Source organism: Adelges cooleyi, unplaced genomic scaffold (assembly GCF_023614345.1).
Source record: "Adelges cooleyi isolate 19-005CV unplaced genomic scaffold, UGA_ACOO_1.1 ACOO_flye_CR_arks_rails_tigmint_CR_PRNA_21, whole genome shotgun sequence".
NCBI lineage: Eukaryota > Metazoa > Arthropoda > Insecta > Hemiptera > Adelgidae > Adelges > Adelges cooleyi.
In genome coordinates this window covers 8452596-8465432 of record NW_026095871.1, presented here as the reverse complement: position 1 = coordinate 8465432, position 12837 = coordinate 8452596, and the positions used below count along the sequence as shown (strand labels likewise).

The window sequence follows — 12837 nt, the reverse complement described above, 5'->3', positions numbered from 1 at the left end:
GGACAGTGAGCCCTTTTTTACCCAGCACCTCAGTAAGAGGTATGCGTGCGACTTGTTTATAATGATTGAAAAAATGCGTTACGGAAAAATCTCTCACACGTCTTAGAAGTAGTCCGATTAAAATGATTTTTGTTTTTTATTTGTTAAAAAGAGGAAGATATTCCTATATTTCTTATAATAATATATTATACAACGTATAATGTGTTATATATTATATTACATATAATTATGCAATAGTTACAAATATTACAAAGATTACCGCAAATACCCAATTTTCGGTAAATACCGTAGTTACCGGTATTACCGGTAGTATATTTTAAATACTGTATTACCGGTTTTCGAATATCAAATACCGCCATCTCAGCATTGGATTTAGATTTTTTTTTAATTATTTTTCTAAACGCTATAATGAGAGTTTGAAATTTGAATATTATACAAGTCCAATACACCCGTAGGAAATCTACATCTTTCCAAGGAAAACCATCATTGTCATCGGACTACTCTACGAGGTATGAGAGTCATTCCTTTATAGTACAAATCGTATACGTTAAAAATAATGCGCTGAAGCTTAAACGAATTAATTTAAAAATTAACCTAAAAACAAATTTACATGATCGAAATGTATTTATCAGTTTTTTTTTTTTTAAAGTTGCCCATACTTTGTCCCTTAATAAATAGGCGTGAGAATGCCCTTTCAGTTTATTGCCATGTAACAGTATCGTTCTTGTGTTTATATAAACGCAGTATTATACAGTAATTTTTCGTTACGTAACGCCAGGCGGTTCGCAGATAACATACATTTGCGATCAAAATACCCATTTTGCCGCCGGATAAAACAATAACAACACATACGCATTACACATAATATAACATAACAAACTATAAATACCTACTTGTATACCGTGTTACACATGCCGGTAACATATGCAATGGCCGGTTTACCTGATTTTGCGCCAGGATAACCACGACGGCGGGGGGAGGGGGCGGGGGTTTGGTGGTTTTAAAAAAAATACTTAGCAAAGCAAGAGGAAAACTTGGACAATAATTTTTAGGTCGTTTTACGGTACAACACAAACGATTTTTTGTTTTTTACTAATCGTATCGCTGAACCAGTTCAACCGACCATATTTTATAGGTTATTACTTATTACGTAACCGCGTTCGGCACAATGCTATTATGTTATATGGGCTATTAGCAAACACAACGTCAACCCAATAGCACCGCATAAGAGCTATTATTGCAATATACTGCCACGACGGTCGGCGACTACAGTAACAGACTCTGTGAAATGTAACCGTTCGGCGATCATCGAATTACTATAATATAATAATAAATAATAATAATATGTACTCTGAAGAGTGATAAGGGTGGGGGGGGGGGCAAGCGCGCACGTGATTCACGAGTGCGAAAAACACTTTTTGTTTTTAACCGAGGAATTTGTTAGCAAATTAATTTATTTTCTAATAGCCTTGTTATAGTAAAACAATGATCGATGTTGGCCTTTTAGTTTTGAAATTTTCCGTGATAGGTAGATATATGACGTCATTTCAATGTCAACGCTCGGTAGTCGACACTATAAAAATTGTTAAAACCTAGTTTCTGGTCGAGTTCTTAATTTAAAAGAAAACACTTTATTTTCATTGTAATGCGTGGAAAACAATGTTTTTTTTTTGTTGATAAAAACGAGAAAAAAAATTACGGATAAAAATGCAACTCTGAGTGCTAATTGTTTAATTTTAGTAAACAAAAAGTTATTGACGTTCTTTTTAAACAAAATGTGTTCCGACACTTATTGAATTATGTGTTGTAACTATTGTTGACTGCTTAAAAGTATTACATTTTTTTTTAAATCTATAAAATCACTAATTAGGTACTAAGTACTAGGTGGTTAGTGTTTACTCACGGCGTTATTTTTCATGTTCGTCAGTGTGTCTATTAGTTATTCCAAATTTGGCATGGACGACACGTAAATGTCATGTAACACACGATAGACGACGAAAACTCGAATAACATTTTTCAAAAAAATTAAAGATTATTATAAAAAAAAATATTAAGTCGACTAAAAGATAACGACGGTTAGGTATTCTTAATACTCAAATGTGCACACGGTTAAACGATTTTATAATATGTGAATTTATGTCAACACACGCGCACACAAATTATAAATTGATTTTTATATTAAAATTCATTATGATTATTTATTATTACTATTATACACGACTGAGCAATGAAAAATTAAGGGGGGAAACGATTAAGAGTACGTCAGTGCGATGAGCAACGCTTACAAACGCCAACTGGTTTCGGGACAACGTTTACATTCCCCAGCGAGCAAAAATTGAAATTACTTGTCCAACCAACCGGGTAGTGGAAAACTGACTGACACGCGCCTCCCGCGCTCCCAGCGGACCGGCCACGCATCAAGTCATTCGGCTATTATGTTACAACCTAAGCGATGGCGGCGCGGTGCCTGTGGGATGCGGTGCACGCATGCTTATTGTAATTCGCATACCATTTTACTAAGAAGAACGCGTCAGGCGTCGCATCACCATTCTTAATTCGCCGGAGGAGCAAACCACAGGACAGTGGCATAATTGACAGTGTTGGCAAATTTAAAATAGAATAATAATCTGACTGAAATAAAAAAATTAATCATTAATCGTGAGTCGTGAGTAAATTACAATTTGTGTACTTGAAATGTAATAGTTATTAAATATACAGTAACCTAACCTATCACTTTCTTTACTCATTTTGTATCCTGTGAAAATGTGTCCCAGGAAAACAAATAATTTTCTGAGAAACTGAGAAGTAGGTATTAGCGTAAAAGTACATTCTTCAAATCTGAACATTAAAATTAGATCTGAATTATACAATTATTGTTCTAAGACGAATCATTTTTTCCAAACATATTCATATTCAACAGAAAATCACCTGTTAACATTTTATTAAGTCAACCTTTAATTTTGTTAATTGTACGTTTAATATTTAGCAATACCTATCTAATATTCAATATCAATAAAGATTGGTTTTGCTTTATTAGTTGACGAGCACATGAATTTTGGGTTTATGGAACTTAATTGGTTCACTATTCAAAATTAAATATTCTAATAACAGAATGTGTATTTAGAATAGTACGAGTATTCGTTGTATTTAAATATTTTACACGTATGTTAATATTAACATTACAATTCGTTGTATTCAAATATTTTACACTTATATTATTATTATCACGGAAAAAATATGTAGTTGGACCAACTTAAATTATGATTATTTTAGAGACACGATAAATTTATTGTTAGAATAACTAAATAAATAGTTGGGCCATTGGCCAACTACATATATTATGTTTAGTTAAATCAACTTAACATTTAGTTCAGCCAACTAAACGTTTACTTAGCCCAACTATGTTTTTTTTTCATGTACAATATTTTTTCTTACAAAAATCAACGTTTACAAATATACAGACATTTACTTTAATAATATATCAAAATTATTACTTAAAAATGTATGAGATCATACAATGATATAATCTAATGAATACAATTTGAAGTATCTTTTATTTTTTTTTATAGGTATAAGGGAAATTATTAATTAATACAAATGAATTAAACGATTTGTACTGAAAATTAGTTAAAACATTTTTAAATTACTTATTGTGTTCAAACAAATTACAAAGTGACAAAACTGAATACATATTGTGACGTGTCCATGCAATGTAGTTACAAACACGTCTTATTATATTTGTATGCAAAACAAATACAAATGTAGTAAATAACTTATGTATTTTTTTTTATACTTATTTAAGTGATTAAAAGCTGTGTCCTTAGACAGGCGCTTACAAAACTTATTATTATACTTATGAGTTATGACACAAGCGGAACTTTATCTGAAACCTTGCTTAATATGTACAAATATACAAATTATAAGTACTCATCTTACAAGCTAGCATAATCAATGTACAATTCTTGAAGATATAGGTATTTTAGTTATTACAAGTATAGAGGAGTTACAATTAAGTTGAACTATATGAAATACTTATTTAAATAATTTTAATATCATTTTTAAAAAAATGTTAGGTATTAATTATTATTACTATTATTAGTAATACCTATAGTATTATTAGGTACTATTTTTGTATGTTTGATAAGAATATAAGTGAGAATTAAACATTTACATTTAATCAGTTATTATTATTACTGTAAATTGTATTTATACACAAGAGTTTTTAATTGTATGCTCTATGTAAAAAAATACATACCAATTTTTCAGTGGGATTTAAACGTTTATTAAACGCAAATTAAGAAATAACATTGTTTTAGGTAAATATATTATCAATATTACCTTGAAATTTCAGATATATTATAGTACTGATTGGTTGGATTTTCTAATTTCGAATAAAAAAATGTTATGATAATAAATAAAGCTATATAGTAATAAATAAACAATAAACATAGACAAATTAAGATTATCTAACTTTCTCGCATTGTCTTGTTACTATAGTAAAAATTTTTAATCACGCCAAATTTTAGTTTTGTGATAACTGTTGTTAAAATTTTACTATTTTAGGCTATATACAATTTTGTTATACTAGTAACTAGATACTAGTTACTATTAATATTGTTTTACTATTTATGCCCTAAATGTTAATTGTATAAAAAACTAGAAATAGACAAATATCTTTAAAAGTGACTTCTCTATACGTGTCTGTGTGTTATGTAACATTTTCATCAAATACACTGGCGACTCGTATTGTAGAGTTTACCGACCAGAACCGGCTATGGTTGGTAAAGTTTACAGTACAATGCGTCGCTAATATATTTGTGGAAAATGGTTCTGGTACACATTCCCGAAACCTCATTCTCTTAATACTATTTTCCCGAAATTTTTTTCCCCGGATCCATTTTTTCGACAAAACAATTTCCCGACGACACAAAACGTTTCCCTGTGCTGCCAGATTAGTTACTGCCAGTGCACAGTGGTGGATCAAGGATTTTATTTTGGAGGTGCCCAAAATTCCATACATCGTTTACGCGTATTACGTATAAGTACTTAGCAATTTAGTTACCATGTTTAACAATCAAAATTAAAACAATGGCGCAAATTATCAAAGTCGACAATGAACCGAGGATGTTATAGTATTTGCGACCCAGAAAAATAATATTGAGCTATTATGCCGAAGTCCTGTATGGTTTGTCGACGGAACATTCAAAGTGAGTCCAACTATATTCACGCAGCTGTTTACGATCATCGGCTTACGTCAGCGAAACCGGGTGGATGGATAAGATACCCCATTACCATATGTGTACGCGTTCCTAACGGGAAAGGAGCAACGTGAATACGTGACGGTTCTGCGTGCTGTCAAAAACCCTATGGAAGAATACCGACTCAACGTTTGCGTTCTTTTGCCAATTATGTCTATTTCAATGTGACCCACGAAAGTGGCCGGCCTGCACAAGGACGGAGGCGTCAAAATGCTTAATTAATTTGAATTGTAAAATTATCACAATCACATTGTACTACCAAATACTTAATATTAAAAACCTGTTAATCAACTTTAACTGAAACTTTTAATTTTTTTCAGTTGAGATTCTCAAGTTATATAATATAAATATTCAAATGCATGCATTATAAAATACATTTATTATATCCGAATAATTAAATTCGATCTACGCAATTTATTAATAATATAGTACTACTATCAGGTAGTAGGCTTTATAGATATAGATTTTATGCCGTCTAAACCTAATGTACATACCTATCATAGTGTATATTATGATATGTAGTATGTAATATGGCTAATGATTAAAATTGCATACAACACGTTTAAGCTGCGAAATCACATAAATTACAGCGAGCCGATTAGAATATACAGACTAATAACTAAGCATGGGAAATTTTAGATGGAATATGCCGTTCAGTGTATAATTTCACCATTTTATAAAACTAAATAAGTATAACATTATTATATTACAAATATATTGTAACCCTACAAAATACTCTGGCGTATAAATATTATGTCCTAAACCAGTTGACGATTCAACTCGGTGTGTGTAATAATATATTTGTAAAACTATAACTGTTATGTAATTGATTTTATTGAAAAACTGACCGCGAAGTTTAGTCGTAAAACTCACATTTTTATTATAAAACAACAATCATACTGGTTATGTAAGGCAGATGAATTATAACATAATGTGCGTCATAAATTAATAATTATTAGTGACTTTTATAAATTATGAGAATTTTAAGTTCACTTATCGCCAATTTGAGTACAGTACATATGGTGACTGATGTGCATATAATAATATTAAAGACGAATTTTAATGATTGCAAATTAAAATCCACTCATGTCGCAGAAAATATATAATTAAACATTTTTTTTTTATTGAAATAATAATTATTGTTTTAGCAACACAAACTCTGATGTATTAGTTATGACGACTTCTTAATTGCAGGCAAAGAAATGCTTATGTATATATTGAAACTAAATTGTGTTCTTAAGCCCAATGCTGATCAGGTTTTGAACGTTGTGGCAAAACAAATTGTCTATTAAATTTAGAGGCACAATTTCTCTAAAATATTTGCTTAAGCTTTGACAATGTTATACAATTTTCCTCTCCCATACTACTTGATATGAAACACACAAAACAATTGGAAGCTTAGTATACATACCCACCTCTTCCCATCAGATCTAAATAAATCTACATATAACTAAAATTCATAAGCAAATATACAAATTTATATGTAATGCAATCATTTCATTTTGTGTTACTCTATTAGTATTGGTTATGGCGATTGATGAATGGTCGATGATTATCAAACCAATGTTTTCTAAGATTCACTGATACATAATAATAGAGTATCAAAGTCCGAAATGAATTGCGTTGCACAATGCAATAAAGTTACATAATGCATTTTATTAAGCTGACTGCGCTTGGTATTATTTTAAAGAGTATTATTATTCTAACATATAATTAATTATCTTAGTGATCTTACTATTCTTAAATGACCTTCCAATTTATCTTTTTTATTTTTCCACGATCAAATTGTTTTTCATATGTGATAGAAAAATTTGCATAACGAGATTTCTTTAGATGGCATTTAACAAACTGGTAAAAGCATTGAGTGGCCAATAAAATACTGAAAAACACTATTAAATTTACCTAAGACATTTTCAAAAATCTCATTGTCGTTCTCACCGATTTGGCTTAATGCTTAAGTATTTTAACCTATAATTTTATTATTGTTCTATACATTGACGAGACTGGTGGAAACGGCAGTTTTTATTTATCACTGATATCATCAACATATGCTAGTAATCGAAACTTGTTTTCTTAAAAAAACTGTAGGCTTTGGCATAGGCGTAATTTGAAGAGGGTGTGTTTAGCGCGCATCTTTAGTTTTGATAAAGCGGAACTTCAAAATTGTTTGTGTTTATTACCTTAAGCTGTATAAAGAGGTGGACTTAATAATATTTTCAGTTCTCATGCAACTCTCCATTTTTAGTAAAATTGCGCCGTTAGTCTTAAGAAATTTGTTGATATTTGGTCATTAAAAGCACTTTATCAGAATCTAGGTTTTTGTCGTCTTATTTATAAGAAGACTGTCCAAGTGAATGAGCTAAGTATCATTCTAAAGATATCCAATTTAGAATTTTTTATTCCTAAGACAAAACATACATGTGACTTGATTGAAAAATAATACATATCTAATATAATATTATGATAATAAATAATGATATTATTTTCAACTTATTTTGTCTTGACCACTTTTGTTATTTAGAAGCACATTAAATAATAATACTTACTATTATAGTTTTAAAAAGTGAATAATTATTTTCATTGTTATTTGATTGTTGATGAACTAATTGATAACTAATGAAATAAAATATAAATACAAGGTTTTCGGAAATTCAATGTCACACTCAATGTTATACTCCATGAGAAATTCTAATAATATATTTTTTGAAATTATAACTCTATCTTAACAAATCAAGTTTTTCTGATTTTAATCATTAAATAATTTTGTAAGCGGAAAATAAATTCTATTTTATTTCCTGCAATATATTCTTACTAATTAATATAATATTTTATTGTAAGCAACCACCTAACGGAGAATAATAGTATTTTTGTCAAACATTTATTTTTACATAACATATAAATGCTGTCAAATAATGTTTTTCCTGTCTAATAAACATAAAATACAATTTTTTTAACCAACCTTTTTTTTTAAAACTAATATTGATTTTTAAAAAATTAAAATATTGAGTGACATAATCAATTCGTGTGGAATTGTATGAAGTAATACATTTTTTGTCACCATAATTATTTTATAAAAATCGAAAAACCTAAATTTTTGAGGTAGGAAAAAAGGCCTAAAAATCTATTTTTAGTATGGAGTATGGCCCCGTGGTCCGTGGAGTGCTCATATTTAGTTACCAACACACTGTATTTGGTTTTAAAAAAAACTTTTTGTTTCTTAGTATTTTGTTACATAACAATCGCATCTATAATCTCATAAATTATTATCTATAATATATAATGTTGTAATAATCAGCAAAATGATAAAAAGTATGTATAACTATTATATTAGATTGTATTTTGACAGCCAACAACCATTTTAAAGCGGTATAACTATCATTGTACTCATTGACAAATATTTAATCTCTTTAATTTTCGGTGGAATATTTTAAATTAAGAGGATGCAATACCGCCTATTTCTAAGTAAATTATATGCAATTTTTCGCAAAATTTTAATTTATGGCTTGATCTATAGCGTGTATTTATTAATACAGTATGATTGTCATTTTTTCGTCATACTATTACAGCCATCAAGATAAATTACATTTTTTCCCCATCAAAACTACTAATGCTAAAGGCAAACTTATGAGGTTAGGTTATTCAATATTCACACTAAAATTACCAAATGTTTACAATACATAGACGAGAACTTTATTAGTGTGGTATAGCGTATTAATTTTTTCAAAATTATTACTTACTAACTTGTTATGAATAAAGGAAAAAACCATATTTACGAAAAAATAACTTGGGTTGTTCAAAAAAAATAAAAATACTACGACACAGGTTCTTCTCTGTATACTGAAACGTTTTGTAATTCTAATACTGAGTACAACCCAAAAAACCTTGTTCCCCGCACAAAGAGTTTTGTAACCAAAACACGGGTGGTGTAGCTTCCTGCAAGGTAATGTACTCGAAATATGATTTTTTAAATTTATTCTAGGTCCACGGACTAGGTTAGATTGTTCAAAATAGAGGAGCGCATACCTAAAACTAGTAAAGGTCAGGCCGCTTATTTTTCGTTTTATTTTCAAAATTGTTTACTTCAGGTCCCAACAATTATACCATACTAATTCATTCTAACACTCTTCGTCGTTAGGTCATTATATTTTGATGAAACGGCGGCTTAACCGAATTTATTTAAGAACAAAATAATCATTTCAATACATTATATCAATATAAATATTTCAAGTGACTATTCGAAAAACTAAAAATAAAAAACCACCATTCAGTTACTAATGTCAATGTCCAATAAGTCTTTGACTGTTGTATCTCAAGGAGAAAAATAAATAAGTTAGTTCCTCTTGATTTTTGGGACATTAATCGTTACTTTTCATTTATCTTTTTAAATGTCACTTACATAATCTTTTTTTTCAAAAAATAGAACAGTTGATAACCAAAATTAATCAGCTTAAGTATAAACATTTTTAACGCTTTTTATCCAATAAACAAAACTATATAATTATTATTAATCGATGAATACCGTACAAATACCTTTTTTTCCAGAAGAAACCTGTTTATTAATGGTAGTACTCCGTGTCGGGAATAGCAGAAACACGATTTCGAAACAAACCTAGTAGCTTTTTTAAAGAACTATAATTAATATTACACAATTAAATACTATTATTACCGTGGCACTCAACTGACGACTGATCAAAATATATCTAGTCTATACTGTCTACTCGACTCAACTCCCACTCCAGCCCGCCAACTTATATCTTCTTGTTACTTACTCATTGTAACTTTTAAAAAAAATATGCTAATAAAAAAAAAATTATGGTTAAATATGAGTGACAAATTTCTTTTAAGTATTAAATTGATTTATTATTTTGCAATTATAATATTAAGTTGGTCACTCTCAAGTGCCTAGAAAACTAGGTGGTGTTGACTAAAGGTCCTCTAGTACAAGACAACAGATAAAACTAGATTTTCTACTGTTATAATTATACGTCGGATCATGGAACTTGTGATAAGGAGACCAAATGGCTATAACAACAATTTAATTAATAAATCACGGATTTTACCAGTTAGCGTAGTGTCCGGTGGTCACATCTGAATCATTACTGTCAGTTGTTGACACACAGTAATTTAGTATGTTCTTGATTATTTTACATTATATCTAATGTTTATAACTAAAAAAAAAAATGTAACACTGTCTAAAACAAAATTATTTTAATACACTGAGCTGACAAAGTGAGCTATTTAACGCCATATTATATTAACATTATCTCTAAAATTATTTTTAAAAAAAGCCCTTATATAATTTTTTTTCCAAAAATGTATATTTGTTATGTTGAAAGTTGTAAAATAATAATCTTATTTATTACACAATTTAATTCAAATAATATTTTTAAAAAACTTTTAAGAGCCTAAATATGTTACATGTAACACTTTCCTAACAAAAAAAATGATAACTTTTGTTGTTAAAAGTTGTATTTTTATTCGAGTACAGATATCTTAAACAAAAGGTTTTCAACCGGTGCACTGCGAGCGTTCTTGAGGTGGCCGCGTTGACCGAACATTGCAGTTAAAATTCAAAGAGATAACTCATAACGATTTATAGATATACATTTCTGTAGAATATCCAGAAATATCTGAAAAATTGGGCGACTCTTCCCTTACCATTCTCAACATCATACCTATTACCTTTTGTAACAAAGGTTGCCAGCACTATGAATATAGGGTGATTTTTTTATCATTGACCACTCAATATCTCACTGGGTTTAATTAATAATTGATTTTTTTTTCATATTCTCTTCATATAATATGATCTCAATTTTTCACACATTTTTATGTTCCTACGTCTCTCCCAAACTAATTATTTGTTATCAACTTTTGAACCTTAAATGGTAACGCATACATTTCATTAACTTTTTTAATTGAGAATAATGTACTAAAAAAATTGACTGGTCGATAACCAGTTTTTTTATTACTATTTTTGATGTTATTGAAGTTTCAAGTTTAGGGCTAAAGGAAAGATGGAGTGTAGTATTATTTTTATCTGCTTGCAATTCCCCTCCCGTCCTTTCTTTTAAATTATTATAACTTTAAAAATAGTGATTCAAATTGGTTATCAACCAGTCAAAATTTTTAGTAAAATATTCTTAATTTAAATATGTAAGTTACCATTTAAGTTTCAAAAGTTGCTATCAAAAAAATTAATTTGGCAGGAAGGTAGGAACATAAAAATTTGTGGAAAATTGAGATCACATTATATAATAACACTATGGAAAAAACACAGCCATACAAATTTAATTTTTAAAAACCGGAGATATTTTTCCTGTGGACTGTAAAAAATGTTTCTCTTTGAAATAAAAAGAAATATATAATAATACGACGACCCTATGTCGCGAAGAGGCGGCATCGTTTTTCCCAGTCATTTTTCTCGCTAAAATGACGAAAATGGTTGTAAATCATAAAAAAATATTGTAAACATTAAATATTACCAAAGCAATTTTTTAATTATATATTACCTATATTTTGCCCCTTAATAAAGAAGTGTTATAAACGAAATCAACAAAAAGTGATTTGATCGAAAATCAAAATTCATTAGTTCGCTTGGAATGTTTTCTTGTGTCCATTCGTAATAGAATGGACAAAATAATACAGCTCTTATAGTATATTGACATAGTACTTATAAATTGTTATTTAATTAACTGCTACAATTTAGCATTGGTTATTACAATTATACAGTTATTATATAATTTATAGCAACAACACCTGCATGAATGTTATTTGGAATTAGTCAATTAGATAGCAATAATTATTAGACAATCGCCTTATTAGTGTGAACATAATTTATGTTCGGGGAAATAATAATCGGGAGATACTGATTAACAAACATCTACAAATGTTTATGAACAATATGTTAAAATTAAAAAGCTTTTATTTACAATAATATCTTTAATAGTTATATTATAATTTTTATAATAATTTTAATGAAAGCGAAACATTTGTATGGTCGATTAAACGGAATTGGCCATTCAAGAACCATAAAAAAAACTATTTTGACGCAGTATTCGTTAAATAAAATGATTTTTTATCTTATACATTTCTAAATACTTGCGAATCAATAAGACCTCAGCTAACACAGCCTAAATGGCACATTACACTACCTATTTTATTACTAACCTTAAATCGTATAAAACATAACAGGTATGTGACATATATAATCAAATCAATTATAGCTAATAATAGCCACAAATAATACCTAAGAATAATAAAGTAGTATAAATCATAAGTTGCAAAATATATAGGTAATTATTTCAAATATACATTATTATACTTTTATACAAATTCACGTTGCAAACAGTATCTACACATTATGTGGAAATCATAAATAATAATTATACTATTTTTAAATAATTTATTATAATAATTAATTAGCTCAAAAAGCCAGGTGACCTTATCCGACCTGATACAAGGGCGGTGTATATACACACACGCACACATAATATTATATGAATATATATATTTATATATTTTTATTATATATACACACAATAAGATCACTGAACGCTTGCGTCTCGTTTATTACGTAACT

The 12837-nt window shown here is 28.9% G+C and overlaps 1 protein-coding gene across 2 annotated transcripts in view; it reads right to left on the bottom strand.

Annotated features, from left to right (window-relative positions):
- The window catches only part of LOC126834368 (LON peptidase N-terminal domain and RING finger protein 3), a 34566-nt gene extending 24635 nt beyond the window's left edge, over window positions 1–9931 (bottom strand). Inside the window, exon 1 of one of the 2 annotated variants that reach the window (XM_050566237.1) lies at window positions 9789–9931. The gene's annotated coding sequence lies outside the window, so the exon portion shown is untranslated. Of the gene's footprint in view, window positions 1–1903; window positions 2346–9788 lie in introns of those variants that run through there. The other variant, XM_050566236.1, reaches the window with a different exon arrangement.
- Between the last annotated feature and the right edge of the window lie 2906 nt (window positions 9932–12837).